General features: G+C 52.5%; 1 non-coding gene across 1 annotated transcript; it reads right to left on the bottom strand.

Annotated features, from left to right (window-relative positions):
* Positions 1 to 603: 603 nt before the first annotated feature.
* Positions 604 to 685, bottom strand: TRNAL-AAG (transfer RNA leucine (anticodon AAG)). The gene has a single exon. It is a non-coding gene; the product is annotated as a tRNA-Leu (tRNA).
* Between the last annotated feature and the right edge of the window lie 9,277 nt (positions 686 to 9,962).

The following is a 9,962-nucleotide window of genomic DNA, read 5'->3' as shown; positions in this document are numbered from 1 at the left end:
GCGGGGTAGCGCCAGGGACAGACGTCTGAGCATTCGGGTAGCGTAAGAAAAAAAAAAAAAAGATCCTCACTTGGCTCCCCCCTCTGTTCCTAGTTCTGTCGTTCTGATATATATATATATATATATATATATATATATATATATATATATATATATATATATATATATATATATATACTGGTCACCACAACACATCGTTAAACAATAAAGATAAGAAAAGGAAAAATTGATCAACAGAGTTTAAACCTACTGCATTCTTCCCCCTTCCCCTTGCGCACTGCGATTGCCGCCACCTGGTGCTAAGATAGAGAAGCTCTCCCCCCCCCCCACCCCACCCCACACACCCCCTACTCCATCACCCCCCCACCCCCACCCCACAAGGCGTAGCGCCACCCACAAACGCTGGAGAAAGATTCGACTACAATACTGTATATAATATTCTTTTTTCCTCCCCCCTAAGATGGAGGGTAAGTCCTTGAGACATGTCTAAATTTACCTCAAATACCTAGTTTATTCTCTCTCTCTCTCTCTCTCTCTCTCTCTCTCTCTCTCTCTCTCTCTCTCTCTCTCTCTCTCTCTCTCTCGAGTGGCGAAAACGAAGTCTGGCAGCGGTGGGATTCGAACCCACGCCTCCGAAGAGACTGGTGCCTTAAACCAGCGCCTTAGACCGCTCGGCCACGCTACCTTGCTACCACGGGAAACTACCTTTGAAAATCCTTTGGCACTTTTTTTTTTTCTCTCTCTCTCTCTATCCTGTAACTCGTTCGCTAGCTCGCTTGTTCGCTGGATCGCTTGTTCGCAGGGTAGCTTGTTCGCTAGCTCGCGTGTTCGCTAGCTCGCGTGTTCGCTGGGTCGCTCGTTCGCTGGGTAGCTTGTTCGTTAGGTAGCTTGTTCGCTGGGTCGCTTGTTTTCGCTGGGTTGCTCGTTCGCTGGGTCGCTTGTTCGCCAGCTCGCTCGTTCGCTAGATGGCTCGTTCGCTAGCTCGTTCGTTCGCTAGGTCGCTCGTTCGCTAGGTCGCTCGTTCGCTAGGTCGCTCGTTCGCTGGGTGGCTCGTTCGCTAGGTCGCTCGTTCGTTGGGTCGCTTGTTCGCTAGGTATGGCTCGTTCGCTGGCTCGGGGCATCGCCGAGGATCAGTTGATCATAGCGATCGTGATCAAAAGCTAAATTACATGAAATGGGAAATATAGAAAGAGAGAGGAGGGGCGGGAAGGGACTTTCTATAGTGAAAGCTAACTTAAAAGATAGCTCAGAGACTGGAGCATGATCTATAGCAGCTATGGTTTGTGAGGCTAATATAGTGTTGTTATAACCGCAGGGCACTGTACGTGGGGTGGGTTGTACGTGGTTGTGTGAGTGGGTATGTTATACGTGGGGTGGGTTGTAGGTGGTTGTGTGAGTGGGTGTATTATACGTGGGGTGGGTTGTAGGTGGTTGTCTGAGTGGGTGTATTATACGTGGGGTGCGTTGTGCGTGGTTGTGTGAGTGGGTGTATTATACGTGGGGTGGGTTGTAGGTGGTTGTCTGAGTGGGTATATTATACGTGAGGTGGGTTGTAGGTGGTTGTCTGAGTGGGTGTATTATACGTGGGGTGGGTTGTAGGTGGTTGTCTGAGTGGGTGTATTATACGTGGGGTGGGTTGTAGGTGGTTTTCTTAGTGGGTATGTTATACGTGGGGTGGGTTGTGCGTGGTTGTCTGAGTGGGTAGATCGTACGTGGGGTGGGTTGTAGGTGGCTGGCTGACTGGGGTAGATTGTAGGTGGGGTGGGGTGTAGGTGGCTGGCTGACTGGGTAGATATAGGTGGGTTTTTCTGGGCTTGGAGAAGGACTAAGGTGGGTTTGGGTGAACGAAGTCGTGCTTGAGGTGGGTTGGAGTGGGACTTGGGACTGGGGTGGGTTTGAGGTTGACTTGGGGTGGGCAACGGTTTGACTGGGGTGGGTCTGAGGTGGACGAGTGTGGGAATTGGGTGGGTTCACACGGACTGGGGTGGACTTGAAGTGGACTGAGGTGGGTCGGGGAGGACTGGGGTTGGGCTTGAGGTGGACTGGGGGTGGGCTTGAGGTGGACTGGGGGTGGGCCGGCCCAGGGTCAAACTGGGGCGGACCTCTGGTGTGTGTGTGTGTGTATGTGTGTGTGTGTGTGTGTGTGTGTGTGTGTGTGTGTGTGTGTTTGAGGGGGGGGGGTGTGGCAGTCATGCAGGCATGGATAGGGGAGGTTGAGGGGTGGGGGGTGTGGGGAGGGGGAAGAGGACGTGGCAAAATGCAGACACCCACAGAATGCACCACCTTCTCTCTCTCTCTCTCTCTCTCTCTCTCTCTCTCTCTCTCTCTCTCTCTCTCTCTCTCTCTCTCTCTCACACGGGAGGAGGGAGAGGAGGGGAAGGGGAGCGGGGGGGGGGGGTCTTCTGTGCGCACCCCCCCACCACCACCACCGCCAGGTGTCCCCTCCCCCTCCCCCCCCTCTCATCCTCCCTACTGAAAATCAATACAACAGGCGAATGCAGAGGGTCAGGCACGCACGCACGCACGCACACACACACACACACACACACACGAACGCCAACATCTCAGCCAAACACCTTCTCCCTCTCTCTCCCTCTCCACCACCACCACCAGCTATCACCAACACCCCCCCCACCACCAACCACTATCACAACCACAATCATTGACCCCCCAACGCACCCACCCCCCCCACCATCTAACCACCCCCAAAACATGCAAACCATCTAAAGTCCCTATCACCATTAAACCACCCCCTCCTCACCATCACTAATGGTGTCGCCACCATCACCACCACCCATCACCACCCATCACCAATTCACCAACAGAGCCCCCCCCCCATACACACACACACACACCAAATTGACCACAGACTCACAACACACAACCTATCAACACCTGGCCCTCACCTTCCTCCCTCCCTCATCTCCCTCCCTCACCTCACCTTGTGACCTCCCATCATACTTGCCCTCACCTTCCTCCCTCCCTCATCTCCCTCCCTAACCTCAGCCCTCCATCTCTCTCGCCTTGTGACCTCCCATCACACTAGGCCCTCCCTCCTCCTCCTCCTCCTCCCTCACCCCTCCATCACCCCTCCATCTCTCTCGCCTTGTGACCTCCCATCACACAAGGCCCTCCTCCCTCACCCCTCCATCTCTCTTGCCTTGTGACCTGCCATCATACCTAGCCCTCCCTCAACTCCCTCACCACCCCATCTCTCAGATGGCTCCCCCCTTGCATGAAACACCCCCTCTTCTCTCTCTCTCTCTCTCTCTCTCTCTCTCTCTCTCTCTCTATCTATCTATCTATCTATCTATCTATCTATATATATATATATATATATATATATATATATATATATATATATATATATATATATAATGACCAAGTTGGGCAAACACACGCCATGGCGGAGAGACAGGTCGCTTTTGCCCCGTGTGTTAAAGCTGAGCTGCCCACGTCTTGCCTTGGTATTTTAGACCATGGCTGCTCCTGTGTGGAAGGGGGGGTGGGGGGACACTCGAACCCACACAGACACACACACACACACACACACACACACACACACACACACACACACACACACACACACACACGTACACAGACACACACATATACACAAACACACATACACACACAGACACACGTACATAGACACACACATATACACGTCCTCTCTCTCTCTCTCTCTCTCTCTCTCTCTCTCTCTCTCTCTCTCTCTCTCTCTCTCTCTCTCTCTCTCCGTCTCTCTCTCTCTCTTGACCTTCTCATTTTCCTCCACCTCGTCATCATCATCATCTTGCATGGGGGGGTGGGAGGGGGATGTCCCCCCCAAACCTCTTCCCCCGTAACCCTCGCTAAGGAAGGGTGAGGGGGGGTGGGGGTGGGATGGGGGGGGGGGGTTGTTGTTATTTATAAACATCACACATCTACGTAAAAGGCGTCCTGCTTTTCTTGTCGACCCTCTCCCCATTTTCTCTTTATATACATAAATATCATATATATATATATATATATATATATATATATATATATATATATATATATATATATATATATACATATATATATATATATATATATATATATATATATATATATATATATATATATATATATATATATATATATATATATATATATATATCTCGGTAGGGCGACAGGTGTTCCTGGGTGTGTGCTAACACCTCCGTTTTTTGTGAAGGGGTTCCCTCCTAACCCCCCGTCCAAGGCACCTCCCCCCCCCCCCGCCCCTACACTCCATATCTTTTCGTCGCGAACAGTTCACCGTAGCGCCAGAGGTGTCGCCCCTCGACGTGTGGAGATCTGATTAGAGGAGTTGTTTGTGTGTTTGTTAGTTTGTTTGTTTTTTCTAACTTCAATTATGATCTCATTTGACGGCTTCTTGCGTCTGGCAGCGCGGGCAACGGGCGTCCCGCTGCCGGTGTGTGTGTGTGTGTGTGTGTGTGTGTGTGTGTGCGCGCTGCCAACCGTAGGAGGAACTGTTACCGTCCTTCAGGGAGAGAGAGAGAGAGAGAGAGAGAGAGAGAGAGAGAGAGAGAGAGAGAGAGAGAGAGAGAGAGAGCAGGAGGTTCCTCACTAAGCAGTGTGTGTGTGTGTGTGTGTATGTGTGTGTGTGTTTGTGTGTGTGTGTGTGTGTGTGTGTGTGTGTGTGTGTGTGTGTGTGTGTGTGTATGTGTCTGTATGTATGTGCCACTAATTTGTGGTTGTTGTTGTTGTTGTTGTTGTTGTTGTTGTTGTTGTCCTCATACCATCACCTCATTCCTTCCTAATCATGAATTCATCACACACACACACACACACACACACATACGCACACACACATACCACTCTCGTCCCCCCCCCCCCTAACACATACAAAATGACCTTTACAACCATCGTCACCTTCTCCAGTATACCACACTCTTGCCCCCAACTTTCCTTCAACCTACGTGGACATGAAACCCTCCCTCCTCACCTTCGTGGGTAGGTGATCCTCGGACTGTCAACCCATCTTTCAGGCGCTCCTCTCTTACCCCTCCTCATCTTCGTGGGTAGACTATCCTCGGACTGTCAACCCATCTTTCAGGCGCTCCTCTCTTACCCCTCCTCACCTTCGTGGGTAGGTGATCCTCGGACTGTTAACCCATCTTTCAGGCGCTCCTCTCTTACCCCTCCTCATCTTCGTGGGTAGGTGATCCTCGGACTGTCAACCCATCTTTCAGGCGCTCCTCTCTTACCCCTCCTCATCTTTGTGGGTAAGTGATCCTCGGACTGTCAACCCATCTTTCAGGCGCTCCTCTCTTACCCCTCCTCATCTTCGTGGGTAGACGATCCTCGGACTGTCAACCCATCTCTCAGGCGCTCCTCTCTTACCCCCACCTCTCAGATCGTGGGTAGATGATCCTCGGACTGTCAACCCATCTCTCAAGCGCTCCTCTCTTACCCCTCCTCATCTTCGTGGGTAGACGATCCTCGGACTGTCAACCCATCTCTCAAGCGCTCCTCTCTTACCCCTCCTCATCTTCGTGGGTAGACGATCCTCGGACTGTCAACCCATCTTTCAGGCGCTCCTCTCTTACCCCTCCTCTCAGACAGACGCACGTTCAGCATTACCACACACACACACACACACACACACACACACACACACACACCAGACATTCCACGCTCCCTTATCTCCTCTCATCACTCCACTTAATCCAATAGACAGACAGACAGACAGACACACCCTCCCCACACCCGCCCTCACACCCTCCTCACCCCCCCAGAAGCCATAGCCACTCCCCCCCCCCCACCCCATCCACTGCAGAAGTCTTAAAACATCTACGCAAATCCACGTCTGATACATTAATTTAGGCCGATGTTCAACCACCTTAGGGCACTGAGAGAGGGAGCCAAGGAGTTAGAATGGACCCCCTTCTATAAAAGGGGAGGGACGGGGGGGGGGGAGAGAGGGGATTGTTGTTGTTGTTGTTGTTGTTGTTGTTGTTGTTGTTGTTGTTGTTGTTGCTCTGTGTAGTTATATCTATTTGGTGCCTTATGGGGAAGGTGGGGTGGGGGGGTGGGTGGAGGTTCTTCTACACTCTCGTGCGAAGGGGCCTCCCGCCCCTCCCCGGCCGCCCGCCCCCCATCTATCACACAGCTTTTCCATCATGTCACTCTGTCTCAAATTCCACCACTACCCAGATCATGTACAAAATTACTTCACTGATCTTCTCTTTAGAGAAAAAATATAAAACAGTTTGATTGTTTCCTTGTTTCTTGTTGGTCTGTTCGTGTGTGTATGTGTGTGTGTGTGTGTGTGTGTGTGTGTGTGTCTGTGTCTGCCCCGGGGGTACGTGGGACCCATCACCCAGTGTGTGTCCTCTCGTTCTCGTTGCCACAACAGATAAGGAAGCGAGGCAAAACAAGATAAGAGAGAGAGAGAGAGAGAGAGAGAGAGAGAGAGAGAGAGAGAGAGAGAGAGAGAGAGAGAGAGAGAGAGAGAGAGAGAGACATGGTGGGGGGGGGGAGGGAATTTATGTCGTCTGAAGGTGTGGGTTCTGGGGGGGGTGTGTGTGTTTGTGGGGGTGTTGGAGACACATCGTAATCAACTCCCTCCCCCAACACCCCCCCTCCCCCCCACTCCTCCTTAAGTCCCCCCAGGTGTTTGGAGTGTAAAGGTGGGGGGGGGGGGGAGGGGGAAGGGGGAGGGGGAGAGTTGCATGCAGCGTTGGCGTTATTTGCAGGGTTGGGGGGGGGAGGAGGTGGGGTGGGGGAGGGGACGAATGACGCAAGAGACCTGCCAACGACCATGATTAAAGTGACGCCGACCACTTGTGCAATGTCGTGGTGTATTTACGTAGTTGTGGGTGATGAACCTTGCCGAGGTTGGCTTGCCCACCTGCCCACCACCTTGCCCACCCCGCCCCTCCCCCCGCTAAAACAATTTCTCCCCCCCCCCCCAAAAAAAAAAACGAAGGTCATCGTCCTGCGCGCGCGCGCGCGCGCGCGTCGCTTACCTCCCCTCTCCCCCAGACTCCGTGACCGTGAAAGAGAGCCGTTTTGTATCGAACTCCCCGTGGGGGAGAGCACGGCCACCTCCTCGCGGGTTTCACACACAGGTATAGAAAGCACGCACCCCCCCATCAACACCCCCCCATCAACACCCCCCCATCAACACCCCCCCATCAACACCCCCCCATCAACCCCCCCATCAACCCCCCCTACCGTGCCTTAACCTTGTAAGGGTTGGGGAGGGGGGGTAGGAAGGAGAGGGGTGGAGGGAGAGAATGAAGGGGGGGGGGAGAGAAAAAGGAAAGGTGTTACCAGTCATTGAGATGATGCGACGAGGTGAAGTAAGGTGTCTGGGGTGTGGGTAGTGCACTATGGGGGGGTGGACGAAGTGTGGCACAGCGCAGACGTCGCTATGTCTGCTGGGGTGATTATAGGACTAAAGGGGGGTTAGACTTGTGTCTCTGACCAGGGGTGAAAGAGGGGAGGCTATGTCTCCCACCAGGGGTGAAAGAGGGGAGGCTATGTCTCCCACCAGGGGTGAAAGAGGGGAGGCTATGTCTCCCACCAGGGGTGAAAGAGGGGAGGCTATGTCTCCCACCAGGGGTGAAAGAGGGGAGGCTATGTCTCCCACCAGGGGTGAAAGAGGGGAGGATATGTCTCCCACCAGGGGTGAAAGAGGGGAGGCTATGTCTCCCACCAGGGGTGAAAGAGGGGAGGCTATGTCTCCCACCAGGGGTGAAAGAGGGGAGGCTATTTCTCCCACCAGGGGTGAAAGAGGGGAGGCTATGTCTCCTACCAGGGGTGAAAGAGGGGTAGGGGAGTCTATGCCTAGCACCAGGGGTGCAAGAGGGGTGAAGACTATGTCTCCCACCAGGGGTGAAAGAGGGGAGGCTATGTCTCCTACGAGGGGTGAAAGAGGGGAGGCTATGTCTCCCACCAGGGGTGAAAGAGGGGAGGCTATGTCTCCCACCAGGGGTGAAAGAGGGGAGGCTATGTCTCCCACCAGGGGTGAAAGAGGGGAGGCTATGTCTCCCACCAGGGGTGAAAGAGGGGAGGCTATGTCTCCGACCAGGGGTGAAAGAGGGGAGGCTATGTCTCCCACCAGGGGTGAAAGAGGGGTGGGGGAGTCTATGCCTAGCACCAGGGGTGCAAGAGGGGTGAAGACTATGTCTTCTACCAGGGGTGAACGAGAAGACACAGACTATATCCTCCCCCACTGGGGCGAAACCAATCCCCCACCAATGAATAACCAAACTACCCCACACCCCCCACACACCCACACACAATCAAAGAAATAAACAAGTAAACAAATAAAGAAAATAAACAAACCATCATTTACAGGAAGAATGGCGTAGTCTAATCAACCCAATCCACACACTGAACCCAATCCACACACTGAACCCAATCCACACACTGAACCCAATCCACAACTGAACCCAATCCACACACTGAACCCAATCCACACACTGAACCCAATCCACACACTGAACCCAATCCACAACTGAACCCAATCCACACACTGAACCCAATCCACACACTGAACCCAATCCAAACTCAACCCAATCCACACACTGAACCCAATCCACACACTGAACCCAATCCACACACTGAACCCAATCCACACACTGAACCCAATCCACACACTGAACCCATCCACACACTGAACCCAATCCACACACTGAACCCAATCCACACACTGAACCCAATCCACACACTGAACCCAATCCACACACTGAGCCCAATCCACACACTGAACCCAATCCACACACAACCCAATCCACACACTGAACCCAATCCACACACTGAACCCAATCCACACACTGAGCCCAATCCACGCACTGAACCCAATCCACACGCTGAACCCAATCCACACACTGAACCCAATCCACACACTGAACCCAATCCACACACTGAACCCAATCCACACACTGAACCCAATCCACACACTGAACACAATCCACACACTGAACCCAATCCACACACTGAACCCAATCCACACACTGAACCCAATCCACACACTGAACCCAATCCACACACTGAACCCAATCCACACACTGAACCCAATCCACACACTGAACCCAATCCACACACAACCCAATCCACACACTGAACCCAATCCACACACTGAACCCAATCCACACACTGAACCCAATCCACACACTGAGCCCAATCCACAACTGAACCCAATCCACACACTGAACCCAATCCACACACTGAACCCAATCCAAACTCAACCCAATCCACACACTGAACCCAATCCACACACTGAACCCAATCCACACACTGAACCCAATCCACACACTGAACCCATCCACACACTGAACCCAATCCACACACTGAACCCAATCCACACACTGAACCCAATCCACACACTGAACCCAATCCACACACTGAGCCCAATCCACACACTGAACCCAATCCACACACAACCCAATCCACACACTGAACCCAATCCACACACTGAACCCAATCCACACACTGAGCCCAATCCACGCACTGAACCCAATCCACACACTGAACCCAATCCACACACTGAACCCAATCCACACACTAAACCCAATCCACACACTGAACCCAATCCACACACTGAACCCAATCCACACACTGAACCCAATCCACACACTGAACCCAATCCACACACTGAACCCAATCCACACACTGAACCCAATCCAAACTCAACCCAATCCACACACTGAACCCAATCCACACACTGAACCCAATCCACACACTGAACCCAATCCACACACAACCCAATCCACACACTGAACCCAATCCACACACTGAACCCAATCCACACACTGAGCCCAATCCACGCACTGAACCCAATCCACACACAACCCAATCCACACACTGAACCCAATCCACACACAACCCAATCCACACACAACCCAATCCACACACTGAACCCAATCCACACACTGAACCCAATCCACGCACTGAACCCAATCCACACACTGAACCCAATC

This window comes from Panulirus ornatus, chromosome 18 (genome assembly GCF_036320965.1).
Source record: "Panulirus ornatus isolate Po-2019 chromosome 18, ASM3632096v1, whole genome shotgun sequence".
Classification (NCBI taxonomy): Eukaryota; Metazoa; Arthropoda; class Malacostraca; order Decapoda; family Palinuridae; genus Panulirus; species Panulirus ornatus.
This window is presented reverse-complemented; position numbering and strand designations above follow the sequence as displayed.